This window comes from Balaenoptera borealis (genome assembly GCF_965194805.1).
Source record: "Balaenoptera borealis genome assembly, chromosome: 5".
Taxonomy (NCBI): Eukaryota; Metazoa; Chordata; class Mammalia; order Artiodactyla; family Balaenopteridae; genus Balaenoptera; species Balaenoptera borealis.
Window position 1 is genome coordinate 56,934,368 of NC_138862.1, and position 20,792 is coordinate 56,955,159.

The 20,792-nt window shown below is 38.0% G+C and overlaps 1 long non-coding RNA gene and 1 pseudogene across 4 annotated transcripts in view; both read left to right on the top strand.

Annotated features, from left to right (window-relative positions):
- LOC309628980 (lysocardiolipin acyltransferase 1 pseudogene) overlaps positions 1–7,267 on the top strand; it is a 59,118-nt pseudogene extending 51,851 nt beyond the window's left edge. The window contains exon 2 of the transcript in view: positions 6,266–7,267. The product of the transcript in view is annotated as a lysocardiolipin acyltransferase 1 pseudogene (transcript). The remainder of the gene's footprint in view (positions 1–6,265) is intronic.
- LOC309630062 overlaps positions 1–20,792 on the top strand; it is a 415,145-nt gene that overhangs the window by 98,148 nt on the left and 296,205 nt on the right. The window lies entirely within an intron of this gene.

Sequence of the window (20,792 nt, forward strand, 5' to 3'; positions counted from 1 at the left end):
TAGAGATGAAGCTGGGCTACAGCCTCATCTTCTGCATCTGGCATTGTCCTTATCTATTAAACAACATCACCCAGAAAAACTGTTCCTTTAATTAAAAAAAGTTGCCTTCATTTTTATCAAGGATACAGGTAGGATCTTAATAACTTGGCTGCTAGCCTATTAATGCTGGACACAGGAGAAAGTCCATGGGCTATGATGTAGAGTTGAGTAACGTATGGAAGAGGTAGGCTGGGCACAGTGAAGTCAGGCAGTCTCAAAAGTTTGGAGCAAAGGCTCCAGTGCTTATCTGACTTTTCCTGATATTATCCCTCATTACCATGACTTTGGGAGAATGCTAAAACAAGGAAGGGATGGTGAAGTGTTGAAATCAGAGAAGGTACTTTAAAACTGCACGTTTTATTTATTTTTTTATTTAAAATATAGTTGATTTACAGTGTGTTAATTTTTGCTGTATAGCAAAGTGATTCGGTTGTGTCTGTGTGTGTGTGTGTGTGTGTGTATATATATATATATTCTTTTTTATATTCTTTTCCATTATGGTTTATCACAGGGTATTAAATATAGTTCCCTATAGGACCTTGTTGTTTATGCATTCTATATATAATTTGCATCTGCTAATCCCAAACTCCCAATCCATCCCTCCCTTACCCCTCCTTGGCAACCAGAAGTTGCCAGCTTTTCAGTGTTGAGAATGATGTTGGCTCTGTGTTTGTCATATATGGTCTTTATTATGTTGAGGTACATTTCCTCTGTGTACCCACTTCGTTGAGTGTTTTTATCATAATTGGATGTTGAATTTTGTCAAAAGCCTTTTCTGCTCTATTGAGATGATCATATGATTTTTATCCTTCAATCTGTTGATGTGCTGTATCATAATTTTGTTTTGTGGGTATTGGAACGTTCTTGCATCCCTGAGATAAATCCCACTTGATCATGTTGTATGATCATTAAATGTATTGTTGCATTTGTTTTGTTTATATATTGTTGAGGAGTTGTTGCATCTATGTTCATCATAGATGTTGGCTTGTAATTCTCTTTTTTTGGTGGTGTCTTTGTCTGATTTTGGTATCAGGATCATGCTGGCCTTGTAAAGTGAGTTTGGAAACATTCCTGCCTCTTCAATTTTTTGGAATATTTTGTTAAGAATAGGTATTTAACTCATTTTTAAAGTTTGGTAGAATTCACCTGTGAAGCCATCTGGTCCTGGACTTTTGTATGTGGGGAGTTTTATTTTTTATTACTCATTCAATTTCATTACTTGTAATCTGTCTCTTCATTTTCTGTTTCTTTCTGATCAGTCTTAGGAGATTGTATGGTTCTAGGGATTTATCCATTTCTTCAGGTTGTCTAGTTTATTGGCATATAACTGGTCATGGTAATTTCCTGTGACATTTTGTATTCCTGTGGTGTTGATTGTAATGTTTCCTCTTTCATTTCTGATTTTGTGGGCCCTCTCCCTTTTTTTCTTGATGTGTCTCACTAAAGTTTTATCATTTTGTTTATCTTTTTAAAGCTCTTAGTTCCATTGATCTTTTCTTTTATTTTGGTTTCTGTTTTATTTATTTTGCTCTAATTTGTATTCTTTCTTTCTACTAACTTTGGGTTTTGTTTTTCTTTTGAAGTTCCTTTATGTTTAAGGTCAAATTGTTTATTTCGATTTTTCTTGTTTCCTGAGATAGGCTTTTATAAACTTCCTTATTACAACTGCTTTGCTGTGTCCCTTAGATTTTAGATTGTTGAATTTCCGTTTTCTTTGTCTCTGTGCCTTTTAAAAAATTTCCTCTTTGATCTTCAATACCCATTGGTTGTTTAGTAGCATATTGTTTATTCTCCATGTGTTTGTGTGTTTTGCAGTTTTTTTCTTGTAGTTGATTTCTAGTCTCATAGTGTTGTGGTAGGAAAAGATGCTTGATATGATTTCAGTCTTCTTAAATTTACTGAGACTTGTTTTGGGGCCTAGCATGTGATCTATCCTTGAGAATGTTCCATGTGCACTTGAAAAGAATGTGTATTCTACTGCTTTTGTTTCTTTTTTTTTTAAACAGTATTTTATTTATTTTTTAAACTAATTTATTTATTTTATTTATTTTTGGCTGCGTTGGGTCTTTGTTGCTGCGCGTGGGGGCAGTGGCGAGCCCCCCGGCTCTCTGGTTGTGGCGAGCGGGGGCTACTCTTCATTGCAGTGCGTGGGCTTCTCATTGTGGTGGCTTCTCTTGTTGTGGAGCGCGAGCTCTAGGTGCATGGGCTTCAGTAGTTGTGGCACGCGGCCTCAGTAGTTGTTGCTCATGGTCTCTAGAGCACAGGCTCAGTAGTTGTGGCACATGGGCTTAGTTGCTCTGCAGCATGTGGAATATTCCCAGACTGGGGATCGAACATATGTCCCTTGAATTGGCACGCGGATTCTTAACCACTGCGCCACCAGGGAAGTCCCTCTACTGCTTTTGGATGGATTGTTCTTTAGATAAGTATTAAGTCCGTCTGATCTAATGTATTGTTTAAGGGCAGTGTTTCCTCACTGATTTTCTTTCTATATGATCTATCCATTGATGTAAGGGAGATGATGAAGTCACCGACTGCTATTGTGTTACTGTTAATTTATCCCTTTATGTAATATTTGCTTTATGTATTTAGGTGCTCCTATGTTGGATGCATACATATTTACAATTGTTATATCTTCTTGCTGGATTGATCCTTTTATTATTATGTAATGTCCTTCTTTGTCTCTTGTTACAGTCTTTGTTTTAAAATATATTTTAATATTTTTTTTAATGTATATGATTATTTTAAGATGATGATCTCTTAAGTTTGAATGCATTCTAACAAACATGCATTTTTACTCCACCTGCTCACTTTTAATGTTTTGACATCATATTTTACATTTTTCTTCATGTGTATCCTTTAACTTTTTATTGTGAATATAGATAATTATAATACCTTTGTCTTTTAACCTTCTTACTAGTTCTATAAGTGACTACCTTTACTGTATGTTTGCCTTTACCAGTGATATTTTTCCTTTTGCGAATTTCCTATTTCTAGTTGTGGTCTTTTCTTTTCTGCTTGGAGAAGTCCCTTTAACATTTATGTAAAGCCAGCTTAGTGGTGCTGAAATCTTTCAGCTTTTGCTTGTCTGTAAAACATTTTATCTCTCCTTCAAATCTGAATGATAACCTTGCCTGGTGGAATATTCTTGGTTATAGTGTTGTTTTTTTTTTTTCCTTTCATCGTTTTGAGTATATCATGCCACTCCCTTTTGCCCTGCAAAATTTCTGCTGAAAAGTCAGCTGATAGCTATGGGAGTTCTCTTGTACATAGCTAGTTGTTTTTCTCTTACTGCTATTAAGATTATCTCTTTATCTTTAATTTTTGCCATTTTAATTATAATGTGTCTTGGTGTGGACCTCTTTGAGGAATCTTGTTTGGGACTCTGTGCTTCCTGGACCTGGAAGTCTGTTTCCTCTTCTACATTAGGGAAGTTTTCAGCTATTTTTTTTCTTCATATAAGTTCTCTGTCACTTTCTTTTTTCTACTTCTGGGACCCCTACAATGCGAATGTTAGTATACTTAATGTTGTCCCTAAAGTCTTTTAAATTATCCTTATTTAAAAAAATTATTTTGTCTTTTTTGTCTTTAGCTTGAGTGATTTTTGCTATTCTGTCTTCCAGTTCGCTGATCCATTCCCCTCTGTCATCTAATCTACTGTTGATTCCTTCTAGTATATTTTTCACTTCATTTATTGTATTCTTCAGCTTTATTTGGTTCTTCTTTATATTTTCTAACTTTGTTAAAATTCTCACTGTTTTCATTCTTCTTTTGTGTTTTTTGAGCATCTTTATGATCATTATTTTGAATTCTTTACCTGTTAAATTGCTCATCTCCTTGTCATTTACTTCTTTTCTGAGGTTTTGTCTTGTTCCTTTGCTTAAAACATATTTTACTATCTCCTCACTTTGCCTAAGTCTCTGTGGTTTTTTTTCCCATGTATTAGGTAGGTGGGTTACATTTCCTGATCTTGAAGAAGTGGCCTTCTGTAGGAGATGTTCTGTAGGGCCCAGCAGCACACTCCTCTCTAGTCACCAGGGCTATACGTGCAGGGCTGCCCTCTATGTGGGCTGCATGGCCCTTATTTTGTGGCGCTGACTAATGTGAGTCTGTTGGTAGGCAGGGCTGGGCCCTGACCTGGTTGGCTGCCAGGCTCTGCCTTTCGGTTCAGCTGGCTACATTCCCTGAGCAGTCTCAGGGCTGGTGCCAGCCTTCTGGTAGGCAGGACCATGTCCTGGGCCGACTTGCTCTGTGGCTGGGGGGTCCTGTGTCTGGTACCTGACCACTGGCTGTGAGGCTGGGCCGTGGGGATGCTGGCTGTAGCATTTGAGAGGTCTTGGATCTGGTGCTGGCCTGCTGGTATTTGGGTCCAGGTCCTGGGGCAATTGCCTGCAGGGCCTATGGGGGCTAAGGGCTGGTGCTGGCCTGCTCATGGGCAAGGTTGGGGCCTGGGAAGCTACCTGTGGGACCTGGGGGAGGGGCTGGGACTGGTGCTGGCCCACTGGTGTTGGGGCTGGGTCCACGGGGTGCTGACTGTGGGGCCCAGGTGGGTGCCCTGGTGCTGGTGCTGGCCCACTGGTGTGTGGGGCTGTGTCCTGAGGTGGGCCCTGGAGCTGGTATTGGCCTGCCCCTAGCACTAACAGACTAGAGGGAGGACTCCAAAATGGCACATGCCAGCATCAGTGTCCTCATGGTAGAATGAGCTCCCCAAATTGTTTCTTATCAATGTCTATGTCCCAGAGGGAGTCCCAGTTGCCTCTCACCTCTCCAGGAGGACTCCAAGATCAACAAGTGGGTCTGACCCAAGCTCCTTGCAAATTACTGCCTCTGTGCTGGAACTTAAAGCATGTGAGTTTGTGCATGAGCTCTTTAAGAGAGGAGTCTCTTTTTCCTGCAGACCTTCAGCTGTCTCATATGCAAGCCTTGCCAGCCTTTAAAGCTAGACATTCTGGGGCCTCATCTTCCCGGTGCAGGACTCCTGGGCTGGAGAACCCAATGTGGGGCTTGGACCTCTTGCTCCCTGGGGAGAACGTCTGCAATTGTGATTATCCTCCCATTGTGGGTCACCTACTCAGGGGTGTGGGTCTTGACTATACCTCCTCTCTACCTCTCCTGTTCATCTTGTTGTGGTTCCTTCTTTATATCTTTAGTTGTGGCAAATCTTTTCTTCTAGTCTTCAGGTCATTCTCCTAGATAGTTGCTCTGTAAATGTTTTAAATTTTGGTGTGCCCATGGGAGGAGGTGAGGTCTTCTTACTTTGCCATTTTGGCCACACTGCTCCATGTTAATTTCTTAAAGTGGACCTTAGGTAACGTTCTTCCCCTTAGTTCTTCACATCCCTCCTTTTATGGAGCTTCTCGGTTTAGAATTTGCTCTAGGACAATGTGCTGAGAATGCCTTACCAATTAACAGGCTCTGCATATAGACATAGTTCTTATATTAAATACTGAGGATGAACAGAGAATCAAGGTAGACCCTCAGGTAACTAGACTTTTGTAATAGGTAGATAAGGAAAAAACTGCAGCTCCTTTTAGACATAAAATATACCAATATTTGTCACTTCCTCAGAACTCTCCTTACATGGCAAACTTGGGAGTACTTAGCCTGCCTGTTTCCCAGGCAGTGTACCCAGGCACACTAAGGGGAGTTTATCAGTAGCTCACCCCATGCATTTCTAGAGAACCTATAGTTAGCACCCCCTCCCTCCCATAGAAGACAGGAGAAAGAAACATCAGAACCACAAGGTAATCTCAAATTGCGTCCTTAGATTAACTAATCTAGATCTTTGCATATAAATAGGAATAGAAAATGAAAAATCATCAAACATCTGAGATAAATCAATAGTATAGAAAGGAGGATGATATGAAAAAACAGGACCAACTTAAGTAAAAACAGGTAATTTTGGAAATAGATTATAACCTCACACAAACGTATTTTTTAGTAATTGCAGAGATTGGGGATAATTTAAAATTCATAAACAAGACCAAGAGACTCTGAAAAATGAGTAATGAGAAAAGAGATAACAACAAAAAAATCAAGGGAAAGGCTAAAAATTTGGATGGCTATTGATGAAGAATAAGTTGTTTATCTGAAAGTTAAATTTGAAGTTTAATGTAAGACCAGAAAGAATGAAGGCAGGAAATAATCAAAGAAATGTAGATGAAAATTTTCCTGAGCTATAGAAAGACCCAGGTCTTTAATTTGTAAAAACTCACTATATACTAAGATGGGAAAAATAAAAATATACATCTACACAAGTCCTGGTTAAATTTCTGGACTGTAAAGACAAGGATAAAACCTCTAAAAGGCTCCAGGGAAGACGACAACAACAAAGTTACTTTTTTTTTTGAAAACGTGAATAATTATTTTTGTGATATCCATGAACAACTTCAACTCCTCATATTCCTAGAAGGGACTGATCTCACAGAAAATAGCACAGCTTGAAGTAATGAATTTGCTAAAAAGAATGGACTTCAGAAATATGAAAATGTCTTAACATCCAAGAACTACAGGCTTTACTTTTGTAGTAGACCGCCTAAGAGAAGGTAAGAACCTGGACGCTGTCCATGACATCATGGTGGCATACCCTCATAACATTCCTCAGACAGAGAGGCACGTCCTCCTCAAGGACTTTTCCAAGGAAATCCACTTCCATGTCCACCGATACCCAATGGACACCCTCCCCACGTCCAAGGAGGACCTCCAGCTCTGGTACCACAAGTGGTGGGAGGAGAAAGGAGAGAGGCTGTGCTTCTTCTACTGGTGGGAGAAGACTTTTTACTTTATGGGACAGGCTGTAATTCCACCTTGCAAGTCTGAGCCCAGGATCCTTCTGGTCAAATTGCTCCCTATACCGTACTGGACCCTGTTCAGCCCTGCAGTGGGCCTGCTCATCTATTTGTACAGTCTTGTTCAGTGGTATTTTATAATCATCATTATCATCTTCGTGCCATGGGAGAGAATATTTGGTGGACTAGAGATCACTGAACTTGCATGTTAATGTTTTTTAGACAAACAGCCACATTTAAATGCAAAGAAAAATGGGTAAGATTGTAAGGCTCACAGTCTAAAAACCTAGGGGATATTTTGTAAATTTTCTAAGCCTTTGTAAAATGAGATGCATTTTTGCATGACTACATGCATGTCAAATATTTCTTACTACCATCATTATTTGTTAAAGATATTTTGCACTTAGTTTTGTGGAAAAATATTGCTACACACACGATTTTTTTTTTCAATCTCTGAATGTAATTTCCACACTATGTGTCAGGGAGCGGGAGCGATCCCTGTGAAGTAACTTAGGCCAGAGTATTAGTAAACAATCGTCAGGCTGTTAGCAGACAAGGTACACACAAGATTGTCTTAAAGGCCCAATCCTCCTTCCTAACAAACTCTCCAGACTAGAGGCAGATTTGGGGCTCCTGGGCACTGGCCCAGATCAAGTTCTGGCACTTGACCGCGGAGGTGAGGGCCCTTCCTCCTGGCTCCCTCTCGGCACCCTCCCCACACTCCTTTCTATACCAATCAAACCCTTGCATTCTTCCTTAAGACCAGAAAACAGAAACCCTTTGTCCTTAAGCTAAACAACATTTTGATAGAAAGTCCTTAATTATTCCTAAAATCTTGGCATTTAGCCTTGCGGTGACCTAGATGTCAGAAGACCACCGGTGCCCTCTACTCACCGGAAAATAAGACCTAGATGAGTCTCACAGAGCAACCACAGGCTCTCCACTCAGAAACCTTAGTTTGAATTTTTAAAGCTAGGAATTCATACACTTTAGTTCTTCCATGTCTGCATAACCTTGTATGTTTAGTGCTGGTTTCTTCACAGCTTGTTGGCAGGTGTCGCTTTTCTGCATTAAAAACGGTGCTCATCAAGTCATTTACCATTTGAAAGGAAAGTGTAGAAGAAGGTTCTGGTACTGCCATCAGAAACTCTCTTTTGAAGTTGCGTCTTGGTTGAAATATTTTTTAAAACCTGTGACATCCCATGGTCGATTTTCTCCTCATAGGCAACTCCTCCCTCAGCTCCTGGCTTCTAGTGCAAAAAGACACTCTACTGAGTTGACGTTCCCCCATCCATTTAGGCCTTGCATGTGGGGTTCCTTTTAGGAGGACTCAGTTCTAGCCCAGTTCTGCAGGGACCACGACTGACTCTTGAAAAACAAGCACCTGTGGCCGCCCGTGGTAGATGAGTGACTCGTTCCTACTGTAGACTTTGTGTTTCTCTTTTTACACAAGCAGCTCCAGCCAGACTTTGACTTTTAGAAGTTGTTTACATATGAGACATACATAGTTGTTGTGGCCACCCAACTTCAAGGGACACATGTCAAGTTCTCCAAGGGGTTCTTTTTCTTTTTTCTTTTTTTTAAGAAATTTTTATGGCAGCCGTGGCAAGAAGTCTCCGTGCTCTCCATTGGCTGCTTGAGTCCCACAGCTCAGATGCCAGGTGCCAGAGTGCTGCAATGCACTGCACAGACAGACTTCTTTGGCTTCAAACATTCCTTCAGGAATGCAGGCCAAAAGATGCGTCCACAGGGCAACTGCACCGGCTCCTCGGACACCTCTAAACATACGGGCCGCGCGAAGCAGCCCAGGAGGTCTGCCCCGCCACGGGTCCTGCTGGCTGCCCTCCGCCCTCACGGGCTGGTGATGGCATCGCCATCTTGCTGCCTTGGAGCTGCAGCGCTAAGGCGGCCAACCAAAGTTACTTTTTTGATAGATACTGCTGATTGTCTGCCAGCAACCATTCCTCAGTCTCCTTTTTTTATCTAGAAGAACTTTGCTTTTATCAGGTTCTATGCATCTTTAGGGAAGGTCGACTTCTTCCTCAAGGGGAGAACTGTGATGCTCTTATTTCCTTTGCAAGGATTGGTTTGGGCTTGGAAATGTAATTCAGTCTGGTTAATGGGACATAAAGAGAAGTCTGTCTGTAGAGGAAAGGTTTGCATTCTCAGATAAAGAGAAAAAGAAAAAAAAAAATTCAGTCCTTCTACTGCAAAGTGTTGTTAAGGGTGCACGTGATTCCTGAAATTGTGGCAGCCATGTCTTGGCCATAAGGACATTTGGTCAACATACTTTAGATAGCATTACAACTATAGGAAAGTATTTGGGTCGATAGCAACATTGTGAATTAATCCACACTGGTACTCTCATGCCACTAGTCTAGTTTTCATTGTGAGAAAAGACTTTTTTTGTTGTCTTTGTTGTTTGTTTGTTTTTATACTATTTGAGTTAGGTATTCTGTACCTTGCAACAATAGCAGACTATACCTGCAAAAGATCAAGAATATGGGTGGCATCACAATTCCCATTTATAACCCTAGCTACTAGAAGACATTGAAAAATAACTTCAATAATAAATGGCGTCTTAACATAGAATCTTTGTCTAGTCAAACTGCCATCAAGTGTGAGGGTAAATATTCATTTTTGCAGAGGCAAAACTTCAAAATGTTCATCAGTTATACTTGCCCTTTGGAATAAAAAGGTGATTTGGAGACATGGTCATACAACATGAAAAAGGAATGGAAGTAAGAAAAAGGCATGCATTACCAAAAAACAAAAAACAGTAAAAACTAAATTTCACTGAGAAAAAGCGAAGGAAGTTAGAAATCAAATGAAAAAATTCTTATAGTAAACATTATCATCACAAAGATTTACTTTTAAGTGGCAAAGTTTTCATAATATAGGATTGTATTTCTTTCTCAGTGTAAAAATATAGAAATAAATACAAGCACTTTACTATCAAAATCAAAGTGATAAAACTATAATTGAACTATGGTATTAATGACAGAAACAGATTGTATTAAAATAAAATAGAAGATTACACAAAGATATACAGAAACAAAATGTGGAACTGTATTAAATAGAGTGGGTTGGAACAAAAATATAGTTAGTACATACTTACAAAAAGAAAGCTGATGTCAATATTAAAAAAGGCTTAAGATATAATGTATTACATGAGAAAAATGGATGTTTTATATTGAAAAAATTAGTGAATCAGGAATTTTCATTTTTATTAATCTTTATGTTCTCATTCTCAAAATATCAAGGAATATAATGCAAAATCTTGTCAGAGAAATATACTAATCCATGACCTCAATGGGAGACTTTAATATACCTCTCTTAGAAATTTATAGATGAGGGAAACAATAAGTAGGGTAATAGAAATAATTTGAATAACACAATCAGTACATTCAGTGTCAGAAGTATTAATATATAACTTTATACCAGTAAACAGAAGGTATACATTATTTTCAAATATCCATGAAACATTTATAAAAATTGAACATGTCATTTAAGCTACAAAGATAATCTCTATTAATTCCGTGTAGGAGAAATTACACAAAACAGGTTTTCTAACTACAAGCAATAAAAATAGAAATTAAGCATAACAGTATATTGAAAATAAATGCATTCATTTCATAGTCAAAAAAAATTCTGACTTTTCTTAGAAATTATTTAAAAATGCATTTATCTAAATGGATTAAAGGGAATACTGAGGGCTTCCCTGGTGGCGCAGTGGTTGAGAGTCCGCTTGCCAGTGCGGAGGACACGGGTTCGAGCCCTGGTCTGGGAGGATCCCACATGCCGCAGAGCGGCTGGGCCCGTGAGCCATAATTACTGAGCCTGCGCATCTGGAGCCTGTGCTCCGCAGCAAGAGAGGCCGCGATAGTAAGAGGCCCGCGCACCGCGATGAAGAGTGGCCCCCGCTTGCCACAACTAGAGAAAGCCCTCGCACAGAAACAAAGACCCAACACAGCCATAAATAAATAAAATTAAAAAAAAAAAGGGAATACTGAAATATATTGTTAAAAATTTTGGAAAATAACAAGGTGGGTCACATATAAAGACCTAGCTAACACAATTTGCTGAAAAAAATTAAAGTCTTATGAACTGTCTTCAATTAAAAAAAAAAACAAAAACTAGCCATATAAACCCAAGGAAAGGAGAAAAAGAAGCTAACAAAGATAAAAGAGAGACTGATCAACTAGGGAAATAAAATCATGAATAAACATTAGGTATAAGAAATCAGGTGCAAATACAGAGATTTAAAACTTAGAAGATCATGTGTAACTTCCTTCCAATAAGTTTGGAAATTGAGTCATGAAATTAAAGAAAAGATGTTTTCTAAGATATAGTATTCTAAACCTAAGGAGAAGTAGAACACCCAAGCAAAACAGAAAACTGAAAAGTAGTGAAAAATTTCACCATTAAAAAGGCATCAGACCCAAAGATTTTACAGTGATTTTACCAAATATTTAAATACATTGTTTAAAATATTCCTGAGCATTAAATAGAGGAAAGCTTCTATATTAGTCAGAATGCTGCAGTAACAAACATTCCAGTAATGTCAGTGGTTTAACATAGAAAAGTTTACTTCTCAATCAAATTAAATCTGTTGAGGGCACAGGCGAGACTTTCAGGCAGCCCTTTTTGATGTGGTGAATTAGCCAGTAGGGCTGCTCATACATTGTGCCTCAAGATTTTAACCCCACCACCTTTATGTTAACTGCAAGACAGGATGGGAAAACATGGAGAACTGAAGGGGAGATAATGCCTTTCGAAGCTTCTCAACTCATTTCAAGATTAGTTCATGTCTAAGCCCAAACTATACATACACAAAATAAAATGCAATAAAGTGAAAGAAAGAAAAATTTAGATCAATTTCCTTTATTAATAGAGATGCAACTACTTTAAGTAAAACTTCGATCAAAGTCAGCTTTGTAACATAGAGTTTATCACAGGAATGGAGTAGTTTTTAGTCATTAGTAATCTAACAAACTACTACTGTACTAAAAATAAAAAGTTTCTGGTAAGAATGCTTAGTAAGCTATAAAAAAATGAAACTTCCTTTAGCTTATAAAGGATTTAAGTGAGATCTTAAAAGTATAGAAAACTATGGTAGCAAAACCAAAATTATTGAAAATATTTGAAGTATTATAACTAAAATTGGAAATGATAAAAGGAGTACAGCTTCAGCACCACTGTAGGTATTTTATAGATAGTTCTGTTCAATGCAATACATCTTGAAAGCACAATGAATTTTAGATATTAAAGAATAAGAAAAATTTTACTTTTTGGAAACAACATGAAGAACTATCTGGAACCAACTAGTCAACTAACTATATATTGGAGTAAATAAGAGAGATAAGCATGGTGACACAAATTCAAATGGATAAAAGTGTGTTTATACTAGAAATTAAAAATATACTGGGAAAGGACTTCCCTGCTGGTGCAGTGGTTAAGAACCCGCCTGCCAATGCAGGGGACACGGGTTAGAGCCCTGGTCTGGGAAGATCCCACATGCCGCGGAGCAACTGAGCCCATGTGCCACAACTACTGAGCCCACGTGCCACAACTACCGAAACCCACACACCCTGGAACCCGTGCTCCGCAACAAGAGAAGCCACCGCAATGAGAAGCCCGCACACTGCAACGAAGAGTAGCCCCCGCTCCCTGCAACTAGAGAAGGCCTGCACGCAACAACGAAGACCCAAAGCAGCCAAAGATAAATAAATAAATAAATTTATTAAAAAAAAAAAGCATACTGGGAAAAATGTCACACACACACACACACACACACACAATTACCTGAATTAAAAAAAAAATGAAATTAAAGACAGATACTAAATGAGTCCTGAATAAATGTTGATATTTTCTATGTTCCTGAATATGAGGACTTTGTTTTGTAAAATATCTATTCACCCAATGTATCTATAAAATAGATGCAATCTGAAACACAATTCTAATGATATTTTTTAAAATAGAAAGTGACAAATTGATTCTAAGCTTATCTGGAAAAGTAAATGCATAAGAGGAGACAGTAACTTTTGGGGAAAAAATGAGGGCAGTCTTTTGAAGCTGGATGTTAAAGCCAAAATTATTAAAAGACAATGCTGATAGGGCCTGAATGAACAAGTAATTTAAGAAGTAGAGAAGTACTTCCAGAACGTATATGAATTTAAATAAAAAAGATGTATTGCAAATCAGTGGGGAAAAAATAGACTATTCAATTAATTTATCTGATAATCCATTTATTTAGCAGTATAAGTAAAGCATATCCTTACCATATCCAAGAAAATTCTAGAGATATTAAACCCTTAAAAATTATAAAAGTAATACAAAGGTACTGGAGAACATTTTTATAAATTTTAACAAGAAAGGCCTTCTTAAAAAAGACATAAAACTCTAAAAGCCATAGAGCCATTTGTAAATATGATTTACAAATGTGTTCATATCAAACTGGTGACCCTCAAATTGTTTATAATATTAAAAAATCCATGGACAGAGTTAAAAGGCATTTGAAAAATCTGGGCCAGATTTTTCTAAACATTTAGCAAAGGATTGATAAGTGTGCTGTATAAGGAGCACTTTTAAATCAGTAAGAAACACAACCAGTAGAAAAATTGGAAAATAATATGCACAGCAATTCAGATAACAAGAAATACAAATGGCTCAGAATAATTATGAAGAGTCTCAATCAAATGAGTAATGAAATTATATAGTTTAACCCATCTAATGGGCAATGTTAATATGTGGAACTAGGAGAAGTATGGGGAAATAGACACATTCTTCTTCTCTTGGAATTAATTGGAACTGCTTTTTGATGGGCAGATTGATGGTATCAAAATTTCAAAAGCACATTTACATCAACTAAAAGATTTTGCTTCTGATACACAGTCCTCCCTCAGTATTCACGGGGAATTGGTTCCAGGACATTTCGTGGATACCAAAATCAGTGGATGCTTAAGTCCTTTATATAAAATGGCATAGTATTTGCATATAACCTATACACATCCTCCACTATACCTTAAATTGTCTAGATTACTTATAGTATGCAACACAGTGTAAATGATGGTAAATAGTTGCTGGTGTGTGGCAAATTCAAGTTTAACTTTTTGGAACTTTCTGGAATTTGAGGGGGATATTTTCCATCCACTGTTGGTTGAATTCATGAATGTAGAACCCGTGGATATGAAGGATGTACTGTATATGCTCAGAATTATTTTTTGCAATTATATTTGTGATCATGGAAAAGTTTAAACAATTCAAATGCATATGAACAGGGAAATGGTTAAATAATTATAACACAACTATACTAGAGAAGAGTGTGCAACAGCTTAAAAAAGTGGAAAGATCTCTAAGTAATTTATGTATTTTTAAGAAATAGAGGGAAGCAGCAGGATAACATAGAATGGTATTCAATTCACATTAAAAGTCTGCTTGTATGAATGTGAGTCTGTGTGACTGTGTCTGTATCATCTTTATTTATTTTCTGTGTCTTTATCACATGTGGGAATGTATAGAAAATGTCTGGATGGAATACAGGCATACCTCAGAGATATTGTGGGTTTAGTTCCAGACCAACACAATAAGCAAATACTGTAATAAAGTGAGTCACATGAATTTTTTGGTTTCCCAGTGCATATAAAAGTTATGTTAACACTATACTGTAGTCTGTTAAGTGTACAATGCATTATGTCTAAAAAACGTACATGCCTTAATTAAAAAACATTTTATTGCTAAAAAAATGCTAGCCATCATCTGAGTCTTCAGTGAGTCCTGGTAGTAACATCAAAAATCACTGATCACAGATCACCATAACAAATGTATTAATAATGAAAATGTTTGAAATGTTGTGGGAATTACCAAAATGTGCCACAGAGACATGAAGTGAGCAAATGCTGTTGGAAAAATGGTGCTGATAGACTTGCTGGACGCAGGGTTGCCACAAATCTTCAGTTTGTAAAAAATGAATTATCTATGAAGTGCAATAAAGTGAAGCACAGTAAAGTGTGGTATACTTGTATACTAAACTCTTAACGTTGATTTGCCTCTGAAGAGGTAAATAGAAGTCATGGTTTTATGAAAAGGAATTTGTATTTTTGGTAATCTTTATTATTTAAAAAAATATGTTATAGTACATTAAAAAATACTGTTGACTACTACTGTATCCCCAGTGTCCAAAGAGTGTGATACATAGAGTAGGTGTTCAATAATTAAATGTTGAATGAATCAAAGAAAAAAAAGATATTTTAAAATGATCCATAGTCTACCATAAAGGTATCCCTGGTCAATATACTTTTATATGCAAATGGTAATAAAAACGACATAACAGTGGAAAACATGAAATGCAGAAAAAGTCTTTTCCTGTCTTTTGACCAATATTCTTTTATCTAAAGGTACTCACTAAGATTTACTCAGTGCCTTATTGATGCATTTTTTCTTTTGTTTTATTGTTGTAAACAAGGCTTTGATGACTATTTTTAGATTGGAATTCTGACTACTGGAATATGCATAGGGTTAATTTTTAGTAGATGAATTAGTAGATCATATGACATAAACATTTAAAATTTGATTAGAAAGGCATTCCAATGGTGTATGAGAATGCTGAGTTGTCAGTATCGTCTGTGGAGTCATCAGGGTTTTCCAATTTAAAACATCCTGTGGCTGTTTTGATTGGGATTGTATAAAATAGTTGAGTAAATTATGGAGAATTCATAATCTCACAGTACTGAGCATTTCTATCCAAGAACATGAAATATCTTACTTTAATTTTTTTTCTTCATTTCCTCCAGTTGATTTTTATAGTAGTTTTCTTATGGGACTAGCACCTTTCTTAAATATATGTCCATCTGTTTATTGCTATCATAAAGGATTCTTTTTCTTTTCATATATTTTCTGACAAATTCTTTGCATATTTGATGTTGATTTTTATATATTAATTTTGTAATCAATTGCTTTACTGAATTCTTTTTATTTCCTGTATAGTTGATTCTCTCAGTTTTTTACATATGTAATCCTACCACCATTAAACAATGATTATTTTCCCCAATATTTTTAATCTAATTTTCTTTGATAACTTAATTGGATAGGACTTTGAGAACAAGGTTATAATAATATTTAAAATAATGATCATTCTTGCTTTGGCTTTAACTTTTTATTCTGTACATATTGCTTGAGTCAGTAAAAAAGCTGTGCATTGCTTTTATGTTTAAAAAATACTTAAAATTTTAAAAAATATTTTCTTGTCTCCAAAATTATATCTTTGAGTAAGCCTAAGAAATCATAGCTTTCATGCTTTCCAACCAAACATTATAACACTGAGTAAATATGATAAATAGCATTCTGAAAACCATTCCAGTCTTTGCTTTTTTTTTTTTTTTTTTTTTTTTTGTTACCACCAAATCCTGACACTAGCAATGGGCATTATAGTAAAGATTAAAGAAGGTAATCACCTCCTGGGGAACAGGATATAATTAAAATAGTATATTGTTGTTAACATACCTACTGTCAGTGTAAGTACTGCAAGAGGTGGAAGTTACTGCCATGGTTCAGAACTGATCAAAGATGGGCATTAAGTGGATGACCATTAGCAAAAGATGAGTAAAAGGGTAGAAAAATGGAGAGCGCTTTAACTCTGGTGTTCATGCGTTCTGTAAAATAGTTGCCCAGGTTTGTTTCAGTATTTTGGGTGCTAAAATCAGAGCCGTTACCAAACCTGCATCCCAGAGAGAAAATGGGCCTAAAGAGTGTAAGTAATTCCATCATGGAGAAAAACATTCTAAAGCTCTGGTTTGGAAAGTTGATTTAGTTTATTACTTTGACTATCAAACATCTTAGTTTAAGAAATATTTCATTTGAGGTAAAAAACACATATTCCTCTTATACTTAGTCATTCACAGTGGCACTCAGTATTCCAAAATATTCAAGCGCTTTTTATCCGTCTTCCATTACCTGACCACTTTATTTTGCCCTGCAATATAATGGAAGATGTAGGGAAAACCTGAGAATCAGGTTTGGCTCAGAAGGTGTTTTAGACAGAATGGAATAATATTCCTTAGGAATTTATCCTTACAGAATTGTACAATTACTTAAAGATAGTAAGATACAATGTTTAGATACCAAATCATATTTTGCAGGACTATTTTCAAGAAGAAGTGATGTTTTTGATTTTGTTCTTCAGGATAAAGTAACAAGCCAGTCTTTATCAGATAAGCTTAAATAAAGCCTGCTAACTACATTCTGCTATAAACAGATTATTATGTCTCTAATTTATTCTCGAGCTGTAGGTGTGCAGAAAAATAATTAGTAATAATTATATTGGAGAATTCTTTATCCATTTTTGTTAGAAACTAATTTATCTCTCCAAGTACCTCTTAATTGTGTTTTGAATACAAAACTGTTTCAGTTTATTACCTAGGACTTCATTCAAGAGTAAAGGAATAGAAGACTGCCATCAAAATTCTTCACTGTGAATTTCATGTGTGTCCATGAAAGAGTCATGTCCATCCTCACCTGGAACTCATAGGTCCTTTAGGACTACTTGTCATCTCATTGGTGCTTCCTGCTGAAACTCTTCTGCTTTCAGACCTACCACGACCAGCTGTGTGAGTGCTGGCCATCGAGCGGATTTTTCCTGGGCTCCTCTACCTCTAATCAGGCACTGTTTGCACTCTGGTGATCACTATGCTGTTGCTGACTTCTTTGGAGACCACAATGCACCGAAGCCACCTTGCTTTCCATGCAGATGTTGGGAAAATGCTCCTTTCCCACCTTTCCCTTCTTTCAGTTCAACTTTGTTACTAATACCAAGCAGAGCTCTTTGTTCCCTGTATTTGTTTCAAGTTGCTGCTGTAACAAACTTAGTGCCTTTATAACAACACAAATTTATTTTCTTCTAGGTTTGTAAATTAGAAGTCTGACCCAGGTCTCCCTGAGCTCAAGCCAAGGTGTTGTCAGGGCCATGTTCTATTCTCAAGACTAGGGAAGAAACTGTTTCCTTGCATTTTCTGGCCTCTAGAGGTTGCCCACATTCCTTGACATGTGACCCCCTTCCTCCATCTCCAAAGGCAGCAACATTGCATCTTTGATCATTCTTCCATAGTCACATCCCTCTCTGACCACTCAAGGAAGTATTCTTTACTTCTAAGAACACACATGTTTAGATTTGGCCCACCTGGACGATCCAGGATAACCTCTCTATCTCATGGTCCTTAATCTTAATCATATCTGTGAAGTCTCTTTTGCCATATTCACAGATTCCGAGGATTAGGACAGGGACATCGTTGGGGGCCCATTATTCTAACTGCATTCCCCAATAGCACGCAGAGCTTTTGGTGTAAACAACTATTTTCATTGTGTTTTTTCAAGTTTCACTGGCCTTTGTAAGATTCAGGCATCAATCCTTTATTATACTTGAGGGTGGAATCTGTGAGACTGATTTTCTGTGCTCTCATAATTCTCGAGTACAGTTCTAGTCATTGCCTATTTACACAAAGATCCAGTTCTTGCCCCATTATGTTTTCTGTCTTGTCTGTATTTGCAGTATGTTGCCTTTGTGTTGGGCTTCCAGGTATGTTTGGCCTGTAGGAAGCACTGGTGGAATATTAGAGCGTTTCAAGAGTAAAGAAGCTGGGATATTCCTAAAGTTCTTCTGCCTCAGGCAGCAGTTTCTGGAAGTGGCTGAGTCTTCAGGGTAGCAAGTTCTTTCTGAACAGGTCGCCCTTTGTAAACCCAGTCCCTACCACGTAAACCCTGCTGTGGTTCTAGCTCTCCCCACGTGTCCCAAGCTTCTGATTTCCGGTAGTACCACTTCTCTTTTGTGTTCCTGCAGTCCTAGAAGTAGTGGTGGTTTTCTGCTGTTTCTAACTATTCGTTTACTCCGCCAGCCCTGCTTCGCTTCTCATCTTTCTCATCATCTGTATAACCCCTTCCCAACATTAAGTTCCCTATGTTTAAAACACTGAGAGTGTTTCCTGTTTCCTCACTGATCTGGGACTGATACATAAAAGTGTACCCTCCTCTATGGACATTCAACCCAAACCCTCATACAACCAGCCGATCAGATATGCTCTGTCTGAATCCCAGGGCTGAGTATGGGTTCACCTCAGCGTCAGCCTCTGTTATGTGCAAACATAATTAGTAATTGAAAAGTTCATGGTGCTTAATCTAGTGGAGCCTCTTACATGGATTGGTTGAGTATTAGCAGAGAAATGCTAGAATCAGTATGTTCTGCAGTTTTAATTCTGTGTCCGTATAGCTGGGTGGGAAAACAAAACAAAACAAAACAAAATGTTATCAACTGGTCTACACAGAAGCTGGAACTTCTGAAGAAAAATGGCCTGTGAGAAATTCCTGGTGCTAAGGAACTTTAATAGGAACAAGGATACCTAATACTGAATTTAAAGTTAATTGTTGTTATGCGATGAACTATGTCTCCTCAAAATTCATATGTTGAAACCCTAACTCCCAGTGCCTCAGAATGTGCCTGTATTTGGAGATGGGGCCTTGAAAGAGGTAATTAAGTTAAAATGAGAGCATTAGGCTGGGCCCTAATCTCATGTGACTGGTGTCTTTATAAGAAGAGGAAGTTTGGACACACAAAATGACTTCAAGGATATGTGTGCACAGAGAAAAGGCTGTGTGAGGACACAGTGAGAATGTGGCCTTGTGTCAGCCAAGGAGAGAGGCCTCAGGAGAAACCACACCTGCTGACACCTTGATCTCAGACTTCTAGGCTCCAGAGCTGTGAGGAAATAAATTTCTGTGTAAGCCATCCAGTCTGTGGAATTTTGCTACAGCAGCCCTAGCAAACTAATACCCTTGAATTTTGTGTTGTAGATCTCTTCCATTGCTACAAATGTCAATATACTCTGCTGCATTCACAAAAGTCTCAGGTGAGGTATATTTTTCGAGGGGGAGATGGTATCACAGAAGGATTAAAGGAAGAGATCTATGGTTTATATCTAGATTAGTGAGTTCCAGAGCGAGGACAGTGGAAAGGAGACATTGAGATGGAGAGTTCCACAAGAGCAGCACCGTGAGTACACTGATGCCCAGGGAAACGTATCCCCGTCTTGATGTGACGTCAACGCCCTCGCCCCCGAATACACACCTCACCCCCACCCTGTGAGAAATGCTGGAGTTACAGGAAGAGACAGTAGGAGTTTCACAATCACAAGATGGTGTGCCCTAATCTACAGAGCCAAATTCGGTGTAAATCTTAAAGGATATTAGGCATGCTTATTTTTCTGCTGTGGTTATTGATGGAAATAGAAACTGCTGAATGGAGGAGCTGTGGAAACAGCGGAAGAAAGATGGAGCACTTGAGATCCAAGATGCATAAAATGGCAGTTGTCACGTGATTAATGAATCGCATTGCTCAGTGTTAAGTAGAGCAAATAAATGTATGAGGGAGGAGGAAAGGCTGCCGGTACAACCGCACTGAGGCTCTGTCGTGTCCAGGCCTATGTGGGCTAGTGGTCCAGGGGTGCCCTGAGTCAGAGGGGAGTGGCGCCCACAGGGGTGCTGGGAGTGGACGGCGGGCCAGCATGGCTGGAGTCCCACCTGAACGGTTTCCTGCACACTTAACGATGGCAGCTCTCATAGGGAAGTACAGGTTGTCAGTATCATCTCTCTTTGCGTGCAGTAAGGTCCAGTTCAACAATTGAATTGGTGCTTTCTTGACACCTACTCTTTATCCAGATCTAAGAGGAATAGAAACAATTAAAAAACATGATATGGTCATCCCCAATAAGCTTTGTGTGTGAGTGTGTGTGTATGTGTTACACACATTTTATTTTTAAATTTTATTTTATATTTTTTTTATACATCAGGTTCTTATTAGTCATCAATTTTATACACATCAGTGTATACGTGTCAATCCCAATCACCCAATTCATCACACCCCCACCCCCACCCCCCTGCGGCTTTCCCGCCTTGGTGTCCATACGTTTCCTTCTCTACATC